Source organism: Lissotriton helveticus, chromosome 10 (assembly GCF_964261635.1).
Source record: "Lissotriton helveticus chromosome 10, aLisHel1.1, whole genome shotgun sequence".
NCBI classification, from domain to species: domain Eukaryota; kingdom Metazoa; phylum Chordata; class Amphibia; order Caudata; family Salamandridae; genus Lissotriton; species Lissotriton helveticus.
The window spans coordinates 160,201,231-160,225,886 of NC_136071.1; the positions used below are offsets into that span (position 1 = coordinate 160,201,231).

Consider the following 24,656-nt stretch of genomic DNA (forward strand, 5'->3'; position numbering starts at 1 on the left):
TACCAGACCACATGTAATCCTGTTTCGACGAAAGCTAGAAGTTTTAGACCAGGGCTATCCAACCTCAGGAGTGTAACACAGGCCCAGCCACGGCTCGTGCAGGGCGTTACACTGGGCGGTGACATCAGGCAGAGGAGGGGCAGGGTGGGGGGTTGTAAAATGCGGAATATGGACGATGTGAGGTAAGTACCGAAAAAAGAAATAAAACGAATTTCGTTTCCCGCGCTGCATCGCCAAATGTGATGTTGCGCGCGCAACAAAATTCTTTTTTTTTTTTTTGGTACTTACCTGACATCGTCTATATCCCGCATTTTACAACCCCCCACCCTGCCCCTCCTCTGCCTGACGTCACCGCCCAGTGTAAAGCCCTGCACGAGCCATGGCTGCACAGGCCCTCACAGCCCCCACAGTGCGGGGGGCCCGAGCTGCAGGGAGCCCCCTGAGCACAGTACTCAGGCCTGAGAGCTCTGAATTAAATCCGAACGAGGGGCCCTCTCTGCACCTCGCAGGGGGCCCCCCCTCAACTTTCGTTATGCCACTGTCCAACCTTTTCTATATTCAGAGCTACTGATGCTCAATGAAAATCATCGAGAGCAACTAATATTGTTAGTCTTTTAATAATGACCCCACCAGACAAGATTACATTGGTGGCCACCCTATGGAAGATTACTGGTAGTGGTCACCTCAGCACAGAGTTGCCAGCAATGATCACTTCAATGCATCACATAAGGTAAGGTTGCAAGAAGCAAAATAAAAAGGTTTTGTCAATTTGGAATGCCTTTACATGGATAATACATAGCCGCCATAGCTAGTGGAGAAGTGTGGCTCAGGGGTTAGAGGCGGCAGAATCGGAAGCTGAGATCGGTCCTGGACCAGGGTTCAATTCCCCGCCTCGGCGGGTCTTGGGCTCAAAAATTCCACGGACTCGATAATTCTCGCCACGGACTCGATAATTCTCGTTCCGGTGCCTACTCGACTCACGGGTTCACACTCTGCGACTCTGGGCAATAGCTTGCTTAATCTCCACTACGGCCCCTCGCGGCGGGATGCCTGGATTTCACCTTGTGGATACCCTGCTGGGGTTATCTCACAGGGGAATACCAGGACGGGTTCCCAAGGCAAGCGCCTTGATGCCTTCGGGTGATACGTGCGCTATATAAATCGCAACACATTTACACAACCCCTGGCACAAAGATAATAACATTAGTAATATGTTTCCCCCAGTGCCACATGATTTATCACTTAAATATCAGCTCGATATATATTTAGGATAATCAACCATTTATCTCTAAAGAAGCTGAAAAGTTCAGAAAAAATACACACTTTTTTGTGTCTGATGAACACATTTCAATTTTGGTATACATATATTAAGTCAGCCAAGTAAAACATTAAAATTTAGTAAACTGGACTGCACACAGGAGAGCTACTTTTAGGTAGCTAGAGAGCAACCTGTAGCTCAGGAGCTACTCCTTGGAGAAGTCAGTTTCAGCCATGGTCCGAGCAGGTAAAAGCAGTGGGGCCGGGTAAGGGGGATTTCGAGGGACGATGCAGAGGGAAAATTAAATACCTAATTAATTTTCCCTCTGCATTGTCCCTCGAAATCCCCCTTGCACTGCCCCACCGCCCCACCGCTGTTACCTGCATGGACCGCGGCTGGCCCGTTTTTGATTAATTGGGATTAACGGCCGATTTGTAATGGGACCGCCGGTGTTGTTTTTTTGCCTTTCAAAGAATAGGATGGCAAACATCCCAGTGGGACATTCAGTGCATTTGTACTGCTATTCTACGCAAAATTCATAAAAATTTAAAAGGCCCGTTTTTGTGTTTTTTGGAGCATATGATAAAGTGACATTGTAAGAAAAGGTAGGACTTAACTGAACTTTAGGGGCCATATGTATCAAGGTACACATTTGCGATTCTGAAATAGCGATTTTTTTAGAAATCGCTATTTCAGAATCGCAAATTGGGATGTATGTACAAATTCGCAAATTGCGAATCGCAATTAAGTAATACTTTCCTATTCATTTCTGTGGGCCAGGAGGCCCATGGGAATGAATGGGAAGTTATTTTCAATTTGCGATTCGCAATTCGAGAATCGCAAATTGAGAATAATTTCAAGGGTGCAGGGGTGTCCAAAGGACACCCTGTTGCACCCCTGAAATAAGCATGGGTGCACATGTGGCACACATACATGCCCTGAGGGCATGTATGTGCGTCACATGGCACTTTGAAAAATGCAAAAATGTGCATTTTTCATGGAATTCGCAAATTACCACTAACTTGAAGTTGGTGGTAATTTGCGATTCCTTAAGGACAATTAGCATTTTTTTGCTTCATACATTGCATTTAAGGAATCGCAACATTTGCGATTCCTTAAATGCAATTGCAAAATAAGGAATCGCAAATTTTGCGATTCCTTGTTTTGCACCAGATTTCCCTTACTACATACCATTTGGCAAATTCGCATTCGCAAACGCCAAAATTCGCAGAATTTCGGCGTTTGCGAATGCAAATTTGCTTGATATATATGGCCCTAAGTCATTTATTTTTCTGGTGCTAAATTTAGCGCCCAGGGCCAAAGGAGTCTTGTCAAGGGAGATAAAGGTTAAATGATACATTTTGACCTAGCTAACCCAAGCAAGCCTCGTTCCACGAGGCACTACATAAAACAATACCATTGTATGGATGCTGACAGTCATCACTGCGAACAATTGAAACTGTCACTCTAAAATGGTGCAAGAAAAATCTACTTACCAACCTATGCTTTTTTGTGTCATGCTGGATATACCCGCATACTAATCTTTTTTTGTTTTAATTTAAAATGGACAGCCTTCAACGTAATGAATCAAGGGGATTTAAAATGTGACAGGTAGCTATCAAATCGAGTTCACTTGGGGTGTTAAATATTAAGGAGCTCCAAAATCCCCTCCCGCTTTACACACCCCAATGGGCTAATCTGCATATGGTTAACCCCGGCTGCATAAAAAGGTCACTGCTGCTCTCAAAGCCTTTGCTAATACTTCTTTGCACGGATATTCTTTCTAAGAACGGATACCTCATAGTATGTATTGTACACCAAATAACTTGGCTTCATACACAGCATCAGTTGAAGAACGACCAAGTTACATTTTATAATCTGGACTTGACATAAAAGATTCACACCCTTTTTATTTCAACATTTTATTGTTTTGTAGTCAAGGCATAACTAAAAAGGAGGCATTCATGAGGGGCAAGATACCTGCACACTACAGGATAAAAAACAGAGCGAGGCATAGGTACATTTTGGATCAGATGTGAAGATTGTCAGCCCTACAATGAATATTTCCATTACACAATTTCTATGAATGCTGTAGCATTGCATTCTAGATCAAAGGATCAGGAGTGTAGGCATACAGTTGTAGACCTTTAAGAAGTTAGAAACAGGCCCATTAACAAGACTGCATAATTCTACATTAGGATATTAAGGTGGAAGTGATTTTGTACAATTTTTATTTACAAATGGTCCACAAAAAGCGCCTGCATTTAGCCCTAAAAAGACGCGATAGTGGGAGGGAGGAGTGGCGCTGCGGCCAGAGTGGCTGACTCTGGAAAGCGGGACTTAAGGTTCACGGCAGCTCTGCTCAGCATCATGTGACTTTAGGCAATAGCTCAATTAATCTTCCAGATGGCCCCTGCGCCTTATCAATCAAAACATTGTCCCAATAGTTTTACGTCTATTTCTGGCTGACAGCATTGATCCTGCGTGATGGCACCTTTTGCAGGTGTCTCAGGTTCTGCGTGTTCTAGGCTTCCCTTGCTACTGAGCTTGTGGGTGGCCATCAGACCCAGCCCGGACCAGAAGTGCCATTACCCTTCCATGGACCCTTGCAGACCACTCACCTGCGCCCCATGCCCCTGCCTTGTGGCATCCCAAGGAGAATGTCTGAGCATCTCTTCAATTCTGGCTGTCATTGTCTGCTGTCCACTTCTCCACCAAGGACACTGTTGGAGCAGCTCTTCTACCATGGTTACTCTTTCCTCTGGGTATCTTTCTGGGCTGCCTCCGCCTCGCCCTTCTCCACTGTCCTTACGGCTGCAACAACTGCATTCTTTTGGTGGGGGTGGGTGAGTTACAATGTGATGGTCAGTTGTGGTCTTTTGACCTCCTTGTTTGCCCCACCCTCCTTCTACTATTGGGTGGTTCTCGGTTTTCAAAAGACGCATCCCAATTGTCGCGCGTCTTTTTTCACTGGCTTTGTCTGTGGTGCTTCTGGTGTTCCCGCCGCCGGTAGGGGTTCCCTGCGGTCCTCTCTCTGGTCTGACTTTGCCTCCCTGGCACGCGTCACATCTTGACCATCTGTCTTTCTCACCTGATGCTGTCTCTTTCTTACCACTCCTGTCTCCTCTTCTCTGTTAGCTGTGCCTCCCTCACTGAATTCCTTATAGTTTGCATGTGTCCCACTCTCTCACCTGATTTTTTCACCTGTTCTGTCTCTTTTTCTTCTCTCTTTCACCTGTTTTTCTCCTTTGACCATCTTTCTCACCTGTCTCTCTCAATATCACCATCACCACTGTATCTCTCACCTTTTCTCCTGCCCACTTGTACCTCAGCTGTTCTTTCCAACCTGCCTCTGTGTCTCTTGCTGACCTTTATAACGCCTCTGTCTGCCTTTCAGCTCTGCCAGTCTATCACCACTCTTTCAATCGTCTCCCTTCTTTCAGCCATTACATTCATACCTGCCCAGCTCCCCAAATTTCCTACTGCCTAACAAACCTATCTCTGTATTACACCTCACTCTCACACCCATCTTCTCATCTCCTTAAGCTGTTTCTCTCATTGTCTCTATGACCTCTCAACTGTCTCCCCACCCTCTGCCTAGCATTCTCTTTTAACCAACTGTTCTCAGTAGCCTCTTACCTTTCACCTTTCTCCCCACTCTCTCGCAGCTGCCTCTTTATTACCGACCTTACCTATCCATCTCTGAGCTGTATCTTTCTTACAAGTCTCACCTACCTACATCTGCCTCTCAGTTGTCTATCACCAACTGTCCCTTTATTACTATTGTCACCCCTGTTTCTCCCCCTCTTGTCATCTCTTTCAGCTATCTCTTTTTCATCTGATTCTGTCTATTCTAATTGTATCATACTGTCAATCCCTTTCTCAGGTCTTGCCTCTCTCTGCCTGAGGTCTCTCTTTGTCACTTTTGTATCTATCCGCTATTGTTTTCAAATGTTTCACTCTCTGATGTCTAGGTTTACCCTTTTTTACTTTATCTGATGCCAAGAGCCCAAAGCTCAGTGCTGGGGGTCGCAGGAGGCGAGCAAGGGGCTGCAGCTTGGAGGCCTGGCGACCCTAAATGTATTGTTCCTCCCAAAATATTGCGAAGTTGTGTTTTCTACACCCTAGGATTAAGCTGGTGAAAGAGCTTAGCATCTTGAGTGGTGGAAAAGCTAGGAAAGACTGACCAAAATAGCAGGCTCCAATCAACCAGCATGTTATGTTTGCCGTCTTCAAAATCTTAGCCCACAGACTTCCCAGAGACACTATAAAGCAGGTAGCTGTCATGGAGACAAGGCCTAAAGATGGTGGTTCCTTCATGCCACAAAGAGTGGATTCACAGGCATCCAGGACTGCCTTTGCTTCCTTTTTGACATATAAAATTCCATAACCTTAGTTAGATCCAAGAGTGGGTAGCATAGACAATGGATGGAGTGGACCATTGCCACAATGCTGATGGTGTGCGGCTCCATCACTGTCTATGTTCGATCTGACTCTACCACAGAAATATGTCCTGAGATGCATTGCTAAATTGAAGGCTACCATCTGGCTGAAACCCAGCCATGGCAACTAAGTGTTAGTACTCTTAGCCTCTGAGGCCAGTGGGTTGAAGGAGAAGGTATGTAATCTGACTGGAGGTCTCAGGTGAGTTGTAAAAAGGGGTCGTGGAGAATGATGGCACAGAAAATGTTGAAAGACATTTGATAACTCCTTCCTGTCTCATGATTTATTGGTAACACAACTGCATACAAAGGTATTTCAATTCTCATTTTAGACTTACTTGCAAACAAGTTAATAAATATGAATAATTTGGATTACACCATTGCAGTAAAAGCATTCACCATTTCGCTGAATCATGCAAAACACTACAATTATAGTTTAAAAAATCCACTGGTCAGCTGCGCTCGGAGGGGGAGTTGGGCAGAGAACTCACAACGAAGGAATGGACGGATATTTATTACCTGGCCTGTCACACGGCCAGCAATATCGTATCTATCGAATCGGCCACTAAGTTGGCCACCTAATGGAACTTAACTCTGGTGAGGCTTCACAGGGGTAACCCTTCACGTAGCTCGTGTGCTGGCGAGCCAGCAGCTCACCAGGCACTCCTTCCCACTTACTGTGGGACTGCCCCGTCCGTTCAGACATGGCATATGGCCATGTCTGAACTGGGATGACATGGTGAGCAAAATAACAATGGATTAAACCCAGATCTGTAAGTGGGGGTGAATGTTATGCCAATGTGCAACATTCCGTTCATCGCCTTGTAAGTTTTGCTGTTCGCCCTATGTTGGAAGGGTATGCCCAGACATGGGTCCTGTACTCACTACGCCACTGGAGTCAAGCTATCCTCTCTGATGACGGCTGATAGCCAGAAACCGGTCCTAGGATGCTTGATTTCGGTCCAGGGAGGACATGACTTGGCAGTTCCGGCTGTACTGTTCCCATGAGGCACAGGGTCAAGACTGATTTGCATATGGCCATGTCTGAACTGGGGTGGCATGGTGAGCAAAATAACAATGGATTAAACCCAGATCTGTGACTGGGGGTGAATGTTTTGCCAATGTGCAACATTCCGTCCATCATCTTATGTGTTTTGCTGTTCACCCTATGTGGGAAGGGTATTCCCAGACCTGGGTCCCGTGCTCACTACGTCACTGGAGTCAAGCTATCCTGGCTGATGACGGCTGATAGCCAGAAACCGTTCCTAGGATGCTTGATTCTGGTCCAGGGAAGACATGGCTTGGCATTCCGGGCAGGACTGTTCCTATGAGGCACAGGGTCAAGACTGATTTGCATAGGGCCATATCTGAACTGGGGTGGCGTGGTGAGCAAAATAACGATGACTAAACCCAGATCTATGACTGGGGGTGAATGTTTTGCCACGGTGCAACATTCCGTCCATCACCTTGTGTGTTTTGCTGTTTGCCCTATGTGGGAAGGGTATGCCCAGACATGGGTTCCGTGCTCACTACGCCACTGGAGTCAAGCTATCCTGGCTGATGATGGCTGATAGCCAGAAACCGGTCCTAAGATGCTTGATTCCGGTCCAGGGAAGACATGGCTTGGCAGTTCGGGCTGGACTGTTCCCATGAGGCACAGGGTCAAGACTGATTTGCATATGGCCATGTCTGAACTGGGGTGGCGTGGTGAGCAAAATAACAATGGATTAAACCCAGATCTGTGACTGGGAGTGAATGTTTTGCCAATGTGCAACATTCCGTCCATCAACTTGTGTGTTTTGCTGTTCGCCCTATGTAGGAAGGGTATGCCCAGATGTGAGTCCCGAGCTCACTACACCACTGGAGTCAAGCTATCCTGGCTGATGACGGCTGATAGCCAGAAACCGGTCCTAGGATGCTAGATTCCGATCCAGGGAAAACATGGCTTGGCACTTCGAGCCTGACTGTTCCCATGAGGCACAGGGTCAAGACTGATTTGCATATGGCCATGTCTGAACTGGGGTGGCGTAGTGAGCAAAATAACAATGGATTAAACCCAGATCTGTGACTGGGGGTGAATGTTTAGCCAATGTGCAACATTCCGTCCATCACCTTGTGTGTTTTGCCCCGTCCTGGGGACATATTGGCAACAAATCCTGGAGAAGGTCGACTCCCACTTTCATACTCAAATCCCGAGATTCCCGGTGTACATTCTCATGGGCCTCCCCAACGCCAACACCTTCCCGCTTATGTCTAGGAGAGGCAAACAGATAGCGCTACCCTTAGGGGCGGCAGTCCAAACTGTCCTGACGCACTGGGGTACCACGACAGTCCCTACGCGCCTAGGCTGGCTTAATAAATTATGGTCCATTCTAGGGATGGAGAAGATTTCTCTTTCTTTAACCAACTCCGGGGCTTCCTTTCAGGACCTGTGGGCACACTTTCTCATACTTTTGTCATCCGAATTTACGGAGCTCACCTGTGCCAAATATCTTAGATTGTTAAGATTGGCGGATCCTCCCTCAACACTTGCCTCTGCTACACCCGTAACTAAGTAAACTATGGGGGATTGGTCTTTGGGCCGGCGTACTTTCATTTATTTTGTCGGGTTGGCTTTCCTTTGAGGAGGAGGAGGGGGTGGGGTGAGGGCGGGTCTGTTTTCCTTTTCGTTTTTGTTCACGCCTGAAATACATGACAGCAATATGCCGGATTGTCACCCGATGATTGTTGAGCACAATGGCTCGTTCGTTCTCTTCTTGTGTAAAATCAATAAAAGAAATTTAAACCAAAACATGTACTTCTGGCTCAAAACAAGTGGGCGGAGCCAAATCCCCTCTCTCAGTGATTCTGACATAATTGTCTGGTGACAGCTGTGCTGTAAAAAGGTACACAGTGGCTTAAAAGTACTATGAGAGGATCTGGTCACCATTTCACTGAAAAAAAATAAGGTAGGCTGTGCTGCTGATTGTCTGTTCCTGCCATGTCGACAGAGCAGATTTGATTCAGATACACACTGGCATTTGTAATATCAGACTTGCTGCATAGTGGAGAGCCTTGCTCTATTTTTTAATTCACTATGGTCTGATGGTCCCCCTTCTTGTTCCACAGCGATTTCTCTTTTGCCTTTGTAATTGCTTGTTCCTGCAGGTTACTTGTTTATACCTATACTCATTCGCACACCATTTGTTTTGTTTTCAGTCTCTTTTTTTTGGTTTATGGTTTTTGTGCACCCATGCTCATTTTTTGGTGGGATGTCACATTCTTCATTAAGACATGGATACTGGCAATGTCAGGGTTGTGAGCAGCACTGCACTAAACCACGAAACAACGCTAATGGGTGCAGAACTATTGGTCAAATATCTACTTTATTAAAGAATACCCAAAGGTGACCATGGGGTGAAAGTCAGTCGACATTATTGGCAATTAAACGAGATAACTTATTGCCTACAATAACACTATTTTACCCGGTCTGGTGGCTTAGTGGGCTAATGAGTTCATCGTAGGGGCCAGAGTTTGACCTAATGGTCACAGGTTCAAATCCCGGCAGGTCTACTTAGCCTCTCATCCTTCTGAGGCAGATACATGAGTGCCATTCAGTTCAGTAACAATAAAAATCTGTTATTCAGCAGCAAGATACCCGTGGGGGTGAACGTGTGCATTACAAATACACACCTTATGTTATGAGCAGAATTCCATTTGTCACACCACAATTGCTTCTTTTTTTTCATTTTTGATTTTTTCATATACACATGTCCGTTTTTACATTTCTTCGCTGCGAGAGCGCATGAGCACTGCAGGTCAGATGTATTAAACATTTGTCTCAAAATACTGGTCAGGAGACTCGCGACCGGTATTTTTGTGATCAGATTGGCATTTTGCTAACTGACCTATGCACTAATAGGTCAGTTTCAAAGTACTGAAAAGTAGTGGGTTGCACTTTGACCTACCTCCTGAATATTATTAAGGTAGGCTGCAAGTTATAGTCCACTATGATTCACTCACAGGAATGGGAGACGGCTGGGTTCAGCAGACCACTATGTCTGTGATTGCTGCAATCTTTTTTTTAAAGTGCAGCCCGTTTTCCTTTCAGGATTACGGGAGGCATTTAAAAAAAATGGAAAAGTTTTGCACACATTTTTAAGCCTAGGCAGTGTTCCATCGTACCCCTGCCTACCTTTAAGAGATGTTTTTGTCAACATTCACAAAGGGGAAGAGGTGCTGAGGGGACTTAGGGCCATATGTATCAACAAACTATTTTGCATTTCCTAAATAGCGATTTTTAAGGAATCGCTATTTAGGAATTGCAAAATGGTATGTATGAAAAAAATCGTTATTTTTTAGCGATTCCTTAATCTTCCTTGGCCAGGAGGCCCATAGGAATGATTGCGAAATAATTTTTAAATTGCGAATTCGCAATTTGCTAATCGCAATTTGAGAATTATTTCAAGGGTGCAGGGGTGTCTCAAAGACACCCTGCTGCACCCCTGAAATGTACATGTGTGTGCATATGGCGCACATACATGCCCTATGGGCATGTGTGTGCATCACATGCCACCTTAAAAAATGCCAATATATGCATTTTTTGAAGAATTCGCAAGTTACCATCAACTAAAAGTTGGTGGTAATTTGTGAATTCTTAACCATAATTCGCTAGCCAAAAATGCTACATACATAGCATTTAAGGAATCGCAAAATTGCGATTCCCTAAATGTTATGGCAAAATAAGGAATCGCACAACTTTGCAATTACTTATTTTGGGAATGTTTTATACATCCCAAACTGCGAATTTCGGCCTTTGCGATTCAAAAACGGCTTGATACATATGGCCCTTATTCACGTTTGAAAATGGTTTACAGCTACTATTGTGTAGTCAGTACAGCATCAATGTTTTGCACCCAGATTTCGGTCGCAAAACATGAATACATTCCATTTGTTATTGCTATTTGGAAAGGACGCCCTAAACATGTCCCTTTCAAATGATGGTTCACGATGTAGTTGCAAATATAATGAATTACCGAATTACAATTTGAGTTTGGTGCATACAAAAAGCCAATTTTGTAGTCCCAGTCTGATTTTGCGAATCCCACCCTTTCTGACTGCAAGAAGCCTTAGTACATCTGGCCCTCAGCACTTTTTTTCATAATTACTTTCAATGCATTGTGATTGAGAATTAATAGCTAGCTTGTTAATTCTTTGGAAAGGTTCTGCCGAGCACATCTATTATTAGAAAATGTGACACTGGTTGCTTAGTTGCAATGAACATGTAACATGATTTTTTAGACAATTCCTTTTTGGGCATGTAACATAAAGCACATTTTAAAGTGTACGTTCACCCAAGGGTACCTTGAGGTAGAATAGCCGATGTTTATTGCTGCTCAACTCAATGGTACTCATTTTATCGACCTCAGATGGATGAAAGGCTGAGTGGACCCGCTGGGAATTGAATCTGTGACCAGGAGGTTGAACATAGGCCTCTGCAGTGGATGCATGAGTCCACTAAGCCACCAGTTACACATTCTTTGGTTTTGCATCTTCTGTTCCCTGGTCCTATGTCCTTCTCCCTGCTCCTCAGTGGATAGGCCTCATGACGAGAGCAGCCTAACTTCTGAATCAAATATGGCTGCGACAAAATAGACATGTCCGTATCAGAGTGCACCTTCACTGTTTACTCCCACATTTATAACACAAGGGGGCATATTATCAAGGGGGTTTATCTCCGCTTTTTTGGCTTTAAAAGCCAAGAAAGCGGACATAAAATTATCTCCCTATTACCTAGCTGTCGCTAACACCAGTTAGCGACAGCTAGTTGGAGATAGCGACCATCTTGGGCCCCACTTTGCATGTCAGTGATATTTATCACTAATGACATGCAAAGTGGGCGTGCCAAGATGTTAGCGACTGGAAACAGTCGCTAACATCGCTATCTCCTATTACCAACTTTTGGAGATATTCGCGCTATGCACGAATATCTCCAAAAGCTAACACCTGCCCTGAGCAGTTCTTAGCCATGTTATCCAATGGGAGGTGGATAACATGGCTAAGAGCATTAGCTCGGTAATGCATGAATATCGCTGACTTTTCAGCGATATTCATGCATTGCGGCCGTTTTTTATCGCATTTGCGATAAACCTTGGTAATACCAAGGTTTATATGCGATAAAAATCGCCGCAGCTCAGCGGTAAAATTTTGTCTCTAACCAAGCAATAGCGATAATTATCGCTATTGCTTGGTAATATGCCCCAAGATTTTTGATGTCCCAACTTTGTCGAAATGAAGTCCCTTTTACCTGGTAGCTTTGATTCATGGCTAATCACAATAGCCTGGTAAGAAGAAGCATTGGCAAAAAATAATCCTGGCTAAAACATTAACCAACTGTTGCAGTGAAAAACAATACAGAAACCATAGTTTTTTCCTGCAATGCATCTATGAGATAAACCATTCAATGTATGACAAGTCAGTGTACTTTTGAACTCTAAAATGTTACTTCATACTTTGGAAAACTGACACTCCTTAGGAGGTGGAATAATACATCAGAACCAATAGCATTGAAAGAGAAGGAAATGCTTGTCTTGGAGATAAAGACTGCCCTATGTATACTTTAAAGAGCTAGTAGCAATAGATAAGGCAGACAGCTGTGTTGTCAAGCTAGACCTAAACATGGAAGACAGGTCACGTTAAGGGAAGCTTGATCTGCCTATCCAGCCTGTTAGTAAGTGTGATTTACAGATTTTCGAATGAGCACTAGAAAAAACACTGTGTGGGTAGTGTTGGAGCACTGGTGGGACCAAGTGAATTGTTGGCTTGTATTTGCATTGCCCTGGGCAAAGGCTTAAACCTGTTAAAATAAGATTTTTGAGGGCACCATAAAGTTCAAAATGTTGCCATACATTTGGTTCCTGAACTTAGCGGGCTCGGTGTTTGGTCCTAATTCACAAAGGTAAACGTCCCCTTCTGTGTTAGTTTACTATATTTTTGCTATTCACAAACTATGAGTTAATAGTACGTTTTCACAGGCGGAGAATCCACGGTCTGGTGGGGAACTCAGCACATAAAAAGATAGGACGGGCTTATCTTTTCATGTTTGGCATATCCACCACAAGTGCGGCGTCACCGCAGTTGTAAATTTACTATTAACTCGCAGTTTGTGAATAGCAAAAAATTGGCAAACGTACACAAAAGTGTCAATTTAACTTTGTGAATCAGGCCTTTTGTGAGTAAAAGGTCTCAGAATGTGACAGTATCGGTCGCAATGCTGCTGGGGAAAATACTCTTTAAAACTTTCACTGTTCCATTACACAAACTGAACGTCTGCAGTCATTCCTTTTTGTGTTGCTACCAGCAATAGCCACTTTCAGCTAAAAGGGGATCTCAAAGTACCCCAATCTCCAAAGATGATAAATCTCATTACTGGGACACCTTCTCATTATTCCAGTCAGCATGAGATGATCTTTGCCTGCCAGGGATGTGATACTAAAGTGAGAGTGAGTGCCAGGGTGAGTGCCATGTGTACGAGTGTGTGTGTGTGGGAGGGTGCATGTGTGCAGGAGTGTGTGGATGTAGAAGCGAGGGAGAGTTTACATATTCTACTGAGAAGCTGATGAGGAAAATGTTATGCTAATGTTTAATTTCGGGCAGTCAGGTCGTTCTGAGAGGCTGAAGTGCTTTTAAATGTACATCAGAACCTCCATAGGATGGAGTGAGTGACAGAGAGGATGGACAGTCCGTTGTGGAAATGGTTTTTGCCCTCTTAAGCTGTGATTTGCCATGGGTTTAACAGCAGATGAAATCTACAAGTTGATGTTGATGAACAGCAATGTGGAGGTTTATATTGTTTTAAACATATATACATGATTAAAAACTCAATTTAGATACCTGAAGAGGTGAGGCCTACGTGGGTATTTATCAAGGTCCCTGTTTCTTAGGCAGCACCTATTTCTTCCAACTTAAAGCCATACAAAAGTGTGCAACGGCAACATACCTTCTCCTACATGGAATCTGTCATATTCCTGTCAGTAAAAATACAGATTTTTTTAGGGAGCTGAGGGAAGGCTTGGCAGCCAGTGTTTGGACATCAATGCCAGCGTTCCATTCACATAGTTTGAAATAATTATTTGATTTATTTCAGTTTATACAAGGCATTACAAGAGGTGGGCATCTTTCCTTGTCACATTGGATTGTTACTGTCAGAGAGGCTGCATCCCCTGCATGCGACTTCCTTACACGTTGCTATGGGAACAGTCGCCTGCATCAAGCAAGCTCCTCCTTTCTGGTACTGCTGGGCTTGTGCCCAAGGCCATCTCAGTGAAGCGTGGCTTTTTAAACGTCATTAAAAGTATATTTTCAAAGTCCTCGGTCTCATCCGCCAGCGCAAATGCAGCAGTTTATAGAGTGGGCAGAGGAAACATCGCAAAGTAAAGAGCTATAATTTACTGGACGGCTGTAAATGCAAAGCACTTGACAGGAAGTAACTTCTCACGAGTCTTCTGCGAGCATCTCACTGTCCTTTTTTAGAGTTAAAATAACCACTTCCTCTCATACTCTATGAAGTGTGTTTTCTATTCGGTGTCTCAGCCTACGTGCCTCGAAGAGGTTCTGTGCCAACAAGTATTACCACAGGGATCGGGAAAAAACGAGTCACTCATATAATTAAGGGTCTTTGGGGCTTATTATCAAGCACGGCGATAAAATTAGCGCCGCTTTAGCGGCAGAAAACTGCGAAAATGGGCTTATCGCCGCTTTAGCGGTCGTTTTCTGCCCGCCCTTAATAATATGCCCCTTTGAATCTACAGACAAAGAGAGGGCCAGGTTGAGAGGCATGGTCAAGAACTCCTGCTGAAGAAACAGCCTGCCTCTGGGTGGTGCCAACCATTTCTGGATTCCTATTCTGTGAGAGGTGGCCCTTTTAAGGCTACCTGGCCCTGTGGGACTGTGGTGGCACCCAGCACCCCTATATGGGTCCATGGGACCAGTAGTTTGGCGGTCTATTTCACTCGCCCTTATCTGCCCATCTGCCAGGAGACTCCTCAGGTGTGCGCATGCACTTGAAAAATATTTCTGTTATGTTGTACTCTGTTAAGTTATTCTCTTAGTAGAGGTGGGTGATTAAAAACCCTGGATACATGTTTTCACTTGAGTATTGCACTTCTGCTATTTGGATGGTCCTCTGTTGCATTTACTGAGGCTTGTTATCACCTCTTCTTCAGATCCCGACAGAGATACGGTGATTGGGCATTTAAGGTGAGGGGCAAAAGAGCAATCTAAACAGGGGGCGCACCAACATAACATATTCACCAACGGATGAGGGTGGGGGTATTACACATGGCGACCAGGGACAGGGTAATCTTCATGCCAGCAGCAACGCCATGTTTCAGTTCCTGCAATAATTTTACAACTCAGTGCATCCCGGGATATGCCGAAAAAAGGAATTATGTTGTTTGTGGGAAAAGATTTCACCATCAATTTCAATAAACTGATTTTTCAAAACTGTAATTAATCCTATATTCATTGCAATTGTATATCCAACCTTCCTGTCCACAAATCACCTGGAGTTGGAGAAGTGTGGCTCAATGGTTAGAGCAGCAGACCCTGATGCAGAGGTCTGGCCCGGGACCAGGGTTCAATTCCCGCCTCAGCGGGTCTTGGGCTAAATTTCCCCAGACCTGATAATTCTCGCCTCGGTGCCTATTCTAATCATGGGTCCCACTCTGCAACTCTGGGCAATAGCTTCCTTAATCTCCACAACGGCCCCAACAGCGCTGGGATGCCTGGCTTCGCCTTGGTGGTGCCCAGGAGTGGACATTTCACAGGGAAAAGCCAGGAAGGGTTCCACAGCGGTATGAGTACAGCGCCAGGACGCCCCGTTGCTGGGGCAGCAGTGCGCTTTAAAAGTACAAATTCAAAATTCATTCATTACTGCACCGCTGCTTCTGTGGGAACCCTTGGGCCTATGTATGAGTGCCTAGTGTCTGCACTGCCACTGGAGCTTGAGGTATTGGATCTGCAGACTTTCTGAATGACAGCATTGTTGCTGCTGGGTGGCACTGAGACCCTTGCACATGTAGTGGCTGTTCCTTTCATTAGAGATGCTGCCTCCCTGTGGTCTAGGCACCTAAGCCACATCTACTCACCAAACACAATCTGAAGGACAGCTTCTTACTCAACCATCATACGAAATTTTAATGGTAAATATGGTAAGTATACAAAGACAACTCAATGTTTCTAACATCTCTCCACTTGCTTAGGGGAAGCCATAGGCTTCCTGCAAAATGAATGGAGCACACTTCTGAACCTCATGCAGACCACTCTACAGAACTCAAAATTTACCAATCACGAACAAGAAACTCAGTAGCTGGTTATTCATCCACCCAGCACGTGCCTGGATACCTTACCAGGGTTTGAAAAGCATTATACAAAAGCTACAATACAATAAGAAAGCACATTAGGATCATAATACAGAATTATTTTGATTCAGCTTCAAGGTGGTGAGCCAACGTGAAACTAACATCTTCTTCCCTTCCAGCACACACCGCAGCTACCCAATGCCAAGTCTAGAGAGCAGAACGCGTTCAACATGTGCATACAGCAGGAAAAAAGACCCACTATGCTGTAAATTTGCTAGGCAATGAAGTTTCCTTCATTCGCAGCTGAAGCAGCTGATATTGACATGAAATAGCGTAATCACAAACCATAATGCCAATCTTAACGTACAGCCCGTTGTCAATGACACTTCTCCCTTACCGCGTCCAAAATGCCAAACCGAGGATGCTTGAGCCCAACTGCAGCACCAAACCCACCGAGAAAAGACACTACCAACATGGTTCACCCCAGAGCACCAAGGCTGGTTCACACTTGCACTAGTCTGTAACAGCAAAGGAGATGGAGGAGAAGAAGGAAAAAGGGGTGAAGAAAAAAAAGACTAATAATAAGAAGTAGAAGAATGCAGGGAAGAAAAATGCAAAGGAGAAACAGGAGGAAAATCACTAAAAGGAGAATAAGAAGACAACACAGAAGGCAGGGAAGAAGGTGGTAAAGAGGCGGGATAAGGAAAAAGAGAAATTTAAGAAATACGAGATAGTTAAGACCAGGAAGAAGAGCAAATAAAAGAGGGAGAATAAAAGAGAAGAGGGAGACGGATTCGATTTTACTAATCCTCTGCTGTCTTCCCATCTTTGGCACCCTGTCAAGACTCCTCCCCTCTTTAAAGTTAGATACTAGACGGTGCCCTATCTGATTTAATTAGATATTGTTTACAATCCTTATCATACATTAAGAGCCCCTGGATCCAACCCTCTCCATATTCTGCACTTCAAAAAAAGCTTTGATAAAAGTATTTCCTTTTCCACTAGGACCATGGGCTATGGAACTAGGTGCCTTCATCCTTAGGACTGACTCTTTTCCCTCTTCCCTCTCGCCATAGCGTATACGTCCTTCTGTTCTGTAACATCATGAAACCCTGTGGTACATGTGTGCTTAATCAAAACCACCTATCATTAACATCAACCTTAACCCAACCCTTTAGTAGCTTGGATAAGAGACTGATCCTAAACGTTGCTAAGCACATGTGATCAGATTGCTGTATAAGGTTTGGATTTCTTGTACTTTTTCGAAATTACAAGTAGTAAAGTCCAAGACCTACTCCGGGTAGGTGGTGTGGGCTAGTATCCCAGTCTGCAAGCACACACCATACAACCCGAAATATTATTGTCCAGCCAGGGTGTTTACCTATGAAAAGGAAACGTATGCATACACTACTAAGTATTACACATTAATCTCCAAATATACATAGGATGCCTAGTGATAATGCTAATGGTGACGCCCTTCTAGCAGGCCACACCTCCAGCGAGACCTGAATCTTTCGACCAAAATGCCCCCTCCTATACTAGACACAACATTAAAAAAACACGACATGTTTCATAGTAAACCAATGCAACACAGTTAAAATCACTAAGGATGGTACCTTCTTATAATGACACTGATTGGCATGTAATGACTCCATGATAACTTTGTGATTGCTAATAAAGCAGTTTAAAACATTTTAACGCCTCTCTTACATCATATACTGAAGCACTCTTAACTTTGTGATTCCCAATAAAATATTTGAATGAATGCAAGGACTGACTGTTAACTTTTGTCATTGTCAGCAAAGCATTTCAATTTGAATAAACTGTGTGCCTGAGTATTTCTTCTGCTCTTATGATGTTGCATTACAACCCTTGAGCCCATTAATAGGGGGCCACCCACACTCCAGAGACCATGTGCAAAAGTTTAAGATCAAGAAGTGCTTGAAGGTTAGGGGAAACTCTCCCAGGAGCACCAACACCACCTCCTGGGAGACTTACGGTGATGCCCAAACTTTGTGACAAAGGCCCTTTGGGTCGATAGAGGGGCCCACTTCTATCCAGGCTGGCCCCTGTCTCTGCCCCAGTAGCAGTGCTGAGCCCTTGCCCTCCTGGGCACCACACACGTATTATACAAATGAAGCAGCCCAAGTTCCACTGGATCATGCCTTTGGATGATCTTTTGCTTTGTTTAGACAGGCAATCTCCTCTCACAGCAAACACAACAGCTTTTCTTCTCATTTTTAAGTTAAAAGAAAGAATCCATCATCCCAGGAACCTTTGCTCCTCCATGGAGCACCCAAGTTCTTGGCAGCCCTGGTCCGTCTTAGGAGCCAAAGCCAGTGTGAAGCCTGTGGCTCCTCTGCCGGCCTACATAGCACAATGTGGTGCGGGGGCAAGTTTTCTCTTTCTCCCGCCTTTATCAGTGTTGGAGGACTGCTGATTGCTGAGTGCCCCACCCCCCTCCAGACAAAGTCATAGTGGGCTGAGGTAGCACACTACTTTTCTTCCAGGGCTCTAGCTGTCCTGGGAGCAAATCCAATTAAAGTGCAGTGGCACTCATCTTTGTGTTTTAAAAAAAATTCTTGCCTTAGGGTCGGTCCTGGTTGCCACTGCGTCACATCCATCATACTTGCACCAACCCTCAGGTACCTTGGACTTACATGCGAGTATATATTTGGCAATCTGGGTGGAAGATATTCATGTCTCAGGCTAACACGGTCTGTTGAGGGACTGCACTTCTTCTATTGTTTTTTCAGGCCCCATTGGGCTTTGTTTAATGAGGTGAAGTGCACTCCTGCACACACAGTCCACAAAAGATCCTTCAAAGCTCTACAGGATACCCCAGATCAGGTCCATCTTAGGGATTCTAGGGGGTGCATCACCACTGGCCTTGGATAAACAAATCTTAATCCCTGTGTGCTAACTGAAGTCAGAAGCCTTTGAGTCTGGCCTGCAGCTGGGGTCTGGTGTTTTCCCACTTCCCACTTCCAGCATAGCTTTCCCCAGGACCAGACTGTTCTTAAAATATTCTCCTTTGTGCAGAGGTTCTTAACAACTAGTAGGGAGTCTTGAAGGTAGTCACCCTTCCCAATTTTACGGTGACAAATCATCTCTCCACCCCAGCCCCAGCCCCATCCCAGGCCTTCTGCGCATTTTGGGAATTGGCCATCAAGTGGGATCTTGAAAGGCCTTCTCTGGGGAGTATCCCTGCCTGTAACTGTCACAGCTGCCTGGTCCGCTCCCTATAAAACCACTAAGGACAGCGACTGGCTGGCTCCAGAGGTCAGCAATTCTCTTTTGTTTCTGTGGGGTTGAGATTTCCCAGCCCTTTTGCATTGTGAAACACAATTAGCACATGCAGAATCCTTCCCCACATTCTCCTAGGAGCAAGTCTACTTACTCACTAAAAGTCCAATATGTGATTAGGCCTTTGATCCTCCAGCTGGCCACCGAAGTAATTACTTGGCCCAGCACAGTGATTCAAAGGTCTGAACCTCAATAGAACCTGTGTTAGAGAAAAATTATGAATCATGAAGAGAAACAAAGAGTGAAGGTATGTGGAAAGTAATGTCAGATCTGCAATTCATGGAAAACTGGTTTGTTGATCCAGTCTCTAAGCCTAGCTATGAGGAAACTGTAGTTTGGTGCAGTTTTTGGCTATATTATTTAATACGATAAAGCATACATACTTTTCAGTTATCGCTACTGATAGACGGACTCACACTATTAATGCCCGCATTATAAGGCCTACACAAGGACAGAACCAATCCCCACAATGTCCCTTTTGCAACCAGCTGCATATTAGCAGATTTTGGGTTAAGGGAGGACCTGGCTTGCCAGTTCGGGCTGGACTGCTCCAATGAGGTGCAGGGTTAAAACTGATTTGCATATGCTGGATCTAAACTGGGGTGACATTGTGACTAAAAGAAGAATGGATTTAACCCAGATCTCTTGACTGGGGATGAATGTTTGATTTAATTATCATTTGTTTGAATAGCATTTATAGTCTGAAGTAGTCACATTTCTGATATGAGCTGGGACTGAGACCCAGCACGAAAAAACATAAACAAGAAAAGAAGGAAATATTTTCCATCCGAATTGAGTGCTGTAGTTTCTTTACAGGCCATCTTCAAAAATGTCTACTGGAAAAATGAAAATGATGTAAGGAACTTTCACTAGGAAAAAGTCCCATGAAAAGCGTATTCTGTCTCTCATCCAAAAATATAAACAGATTTAAAGAATTGGTTAATGGATTAGCGGACAATAGAGAAATGTGCCAACACCCTTACAGAGTATTTACAATAGAGTGTGCTCGAATTCAATTTTGTGCAATCACCGGATTTATGCACTTGTTCTTTTTTGTACATTTTGCAATAGGGTTACAGGGACTATTTTTTACGCTTTTTTTAATCTTTTTGCAATAGAGTTAGAATGACTGTTTCTGCGTGAAGAGAAATTAAATCTCAGAAAGGAAATTATTCTTGTGTGGTTAATAATATTTGATAATATGGTATGAATTGAGGTATAGCAAGGATGCATTGAAAGGAAGTTATTAACGCATTAAGCGAAATAAATAGAATTGTTATGTTGCCAGTAATGATTCATGCTATATTGTGATTAATTGCCATTAAGCTGAACCAGTTCCTAAGGGAACCACTACTGGATGCATATTAGCAAGCCAGGTCCTCCCTGGGTGAATAATGAATCAATTATGGTTGATTCCAAACTTGACTTTTAGATGATGAGTTGTGTGGACAGGTGTCTCTATAGAAGATACCTAGAGTGGAGCGGGTGTGCTTGCACCCAATAATTCCACAAGGGTTTCTGTACACATATTTCACATTCTGATGCTGCTGAATGCAGTGGGAAATTTGTGTGCAGTAACTGTCTCATAATAAGGGAATTACATGCAGGAAAGGTCCCGTTTATCATGGGACTTGCCTGTGTTTCCCAATTATGGGCAGGACATTTGTAAACCTGCTCAGGAATTTAATAATGATCCGATGTTCTAATTGCACCCTGTAGTATGCAACTCGTAATCTTGCAAAATGGTGACAAAAAAAAAAGGAGTTGAAATGCTGCTTGCTAGAAACAGTGCACAAGACAGGAAAATCTAGACATATTGTGAGTGATTTCCAGTAGAAGCTCTAAGTCCACAATGCTTTGGGCTACTCAGCATGAAATACCAATTTCTATAACTGTGCCAAATTATACATTTACTTTTTCCTGAAAGAACTCAAAGTTTTATGGTAAATTGCTAATTTTACAGGTTCCAGGAAGTCTTTGTGCCTCCAAATGCCCTTAAAGCTGACAAGGCCAGTAATTCAACACTCAACACTGGCACCAACAGTAACACAGCAGAGGGATTTCAATACATGAAGTATGTAAAGGAAAATTAAACAGGCGTCTATCAAATAGCATTGCCTTTTTTTTTAAAAAAAAAAAACATTTTGTTAATGCACTTTGCTATTTTTGGGTAAAGTACTGTTTTACCTACTAAGCATAGTCAAACTATACTGCTTAGCAAGAAATCTGAAATCCTCCCAAAATGAAGCTGCCCGAGATACACTCCTTTTCATTAAGTTTGTGCGAAATTATAAATACAAAGGAAAAGCTTTTTCAAGGTAAAAATAACGTCAGCAAATTGCCAAAGTTGCAGTTTCTCATCTGTGCACAACTTCACATGCGAATGAATTTTCCAGTCACTTAACATTTCTTTGAAGATAGGTTTCTGTGAAAAAGTTGCTTTTTTTATTGCCGACTGTTTCGTTTTTATTTATTTTGGAACGTATCAACTTTGTGCAGTGGGCAAAGTCTTTACAAAAACAACTTTCCACACCTATATATTTTGAAGAAAAACCTAACGGGATATCTTCTATAGACGGTGGTCTGACAAACAGAACTGCTTTGCCACAAGACCGAAACATTATCAGACCAGCTTTCCATCAAAGAAGCAACGAAAACCTCACTTTACTAGAAAGCTATTGGGAAAGGGCAAGCTTCTCGAAAGACTAGTAACTACAACGTGCTGTGATTTGGATAACTATGTGTTATTTAACTGGCACGCACCTTGAGCACAGGGTGAGAGGGACCATATAAAAATAATTTATATATTAAAAAAAAAAACAATCCTGATTCGAATCCAGTCCACAGAAATTAGGTATGGACCACAGCGTGCTTGAAATTGAAGTGCTTTATTGCAAAATCCACAGCATGACGCGTTTTGACCGGGTCTCCTGGGTCTTGATCACAAGATATATATATGTATATATATATATATATATATATATATATATATATATATATATATATATAGAGAGAGAGATAGATAGAATAGATAGATAGATAGATAGATAGATAGATAGATAGATAGATAGATAGATAGATAGATAGATAGATAGATAGATAGATAGATAGATAGATAGATAGATAGATAGATAGATAGATAGATATGTAGACAAGGAGACAATCACAGCGCTCACCCAGGGGTAGATGAATATGAAGCGTTTAATCACCACCGCAGACACATTTCGGGCCAGCCAAGTTGTGACCAAGGCCCGGCTGGGTCGAAACGTGTCTGGTGTGGTGATTAAACTTCCCACTTTCACCTACCACCATGTGAGCGCTGTGATTTTCTCTTTGTCTGGATTTTACTGGCTGGTTTGCTCCTCCAGCTAATGCGCTCCTCCCCTAAAGTGGTCTGAGACTTCTTTGGAAACTTTTTCTTTACAAACATATATATATATGTGTGCAATCCAGCCGCATCAGTCTTAACATCTGGACTATGAGAAAGGTGGTCAGGCTATGGATGCCCAGTGGGCACAAAATCAGAAACTTTTTGCCAAATTTAAGAAATACAAATCTTACCTTTAAATTAGGCAACGCTCTAATCACCTTCAGAATGTTGATTAAGTTAAAAGGCACTGTCTTCCTCGTTATGAAGCCTACAGACCTCTGGAGAAGCCTCTTGTTCTCAAGCAGCATCAGATCACTGGCTCCTGTCCCGAAGACTTCACATAACCTTGATCCCAGCTCAGATCTGAATTACCCTCAGTGTGGCGCAGCACTGTGTGACCCTCGCCAGAAGACTCTGTGCACCATCTTTCACACATTCAACGTTTATTTTTAGCTGGCAGGGAGGTAATGGAAGCCACTTCACTTCCCTTTTTTATGTTTTCAGATACTGAAGGAGATTGTGTGTTTTTTTCAGAGTAACAGATATGCAAAGGAAACCCAAAGAGGAAATGGCTGCTCCGTCTCTGGCTCAATGGGTGGTGCGAGCAACAACGAAAATTTGCTGCCAGACACTCTATAATTGCTTTTCTATTTTTTACCTCTCTTTTCTTTAACTTTTCACTTATAATATGCACTAAAAATGCAAGAGACAATTTAAACACCATAGGAGGCTTGGAATGGATTTGATATATTTCATGTCTTTGAGTCTGTCAGTGGTTCATGGAACAATTTATCCTTGATTCATACATTTCTAAATGTAAGGATAATTTCAGTTCTTCCGTCTTTCCATTCCCCTCTCTAAGTTAGTGCATCCCTCCAGCATTATAAACTAGACAATAAAAAAATCATATTTTATTTTGAAATGGAGGAGCCATATTGACATGGACGATCAGAAGAAAAGAACAGGGTGAATCTTCTATGGAGGAGAAACAAAACCTCTTCACCAAGGGATGTGCCGACCTCCACATACAACACACACATACACACACACGCATGCGCACACGCACAAACACACATGTCCTTACCACATATACTCGCTGCTAGAAAGACGCTGCACAGACAGCCCACAGCACAACAGATACTCAGGGGTTTTATGTGAAGGGTGAGTTAAAGTGAGGAGTTAAACACATGATCATCACCTGGCTCTTACTGGTTTTGTAAAAAGCAAATTAGTGTATCCATGAGGCCAGCTGCCAGTCAAATTTCTAGGACATCCAGCTGGGTAACGTCTGCTGCCTTGAATCTAAATGGAATGCATTTTCATGGTCTGTGGTTATCCTGAATATACAGCTTGTAGTTTAAGAATAACCAGTACATCAGAAAGGGATTGTCAAAGACATCAAATGGGCAAGCACACACGTCTTGTTGTCGCAAATGGCTACAGTTCCACAAGAGCTGCCAGCAATTATGGATCCATTGGTGGAGACAGATGGGCTCTCCCTTTACAGATCTGACTAAAGAACCTGTTGCCCATCTACAGTTTCACTTAGACATAAAGTGCCCTCCATTGCCTTGAAAAAGACATCTGAAGTCTTTCCATGGTTGAAACTCCTGCCAAATGCTTCAGGCCGCACTATCGCACGAATAAAGCCATTAATATTGTTTACAATGACTCCAAGTCTGCATGCTCATTCAACTGATTTGTTTGCAAGTGCTAAGTTGCTTACTGGCCTTTTTACTGCTCATTAATGGCTGGTTGTTGAAGTTTTTCTACAGAAAACCAAGCAGTACCTTCTTATGCACACTGAACTGTTCTGTGCCCGGCTTCTATAGTTCTCTACAGGAACTTACACAGGCAGCAAACCGAAATACATGTATTATTACCAAATATCACACCAAATATTTATTTCCTGGACTGAGATAGTGATAGACAACACTTCT

General features: G+C 43.5%; 1 protein-coding gene across 3 annotated transcripts in view; it reads right to left on the reverse strand.

Moving 5' to 3' along the window:
• Nucleotides 1-24,656, reverse strand: part of CARD11 (caspase recruitment domain family member 11) — a 1,114,500-nt gene that overhangs the window by 690,164 nt on the left and 399,680 nt on the right. Inside the window, exon 1 of one of the 3 annotated variants that reach the window (XM_078664996.1) lies at nt 22,908-23,150. The exons of 1 other annotated variant lie outside the window; for it this stretch is intronic. The gene's annotated coding sequence lies outside the window, so the exon portion shown is untranslated. Of the gene's footprint in view, nt 1-22,522; nt 22,592-22,907; nt 23,151-24,656 lie in introns of those variants that run through there. One more of the 3 variants, XM_078664999.1, reaches the window with a different exon arrangement.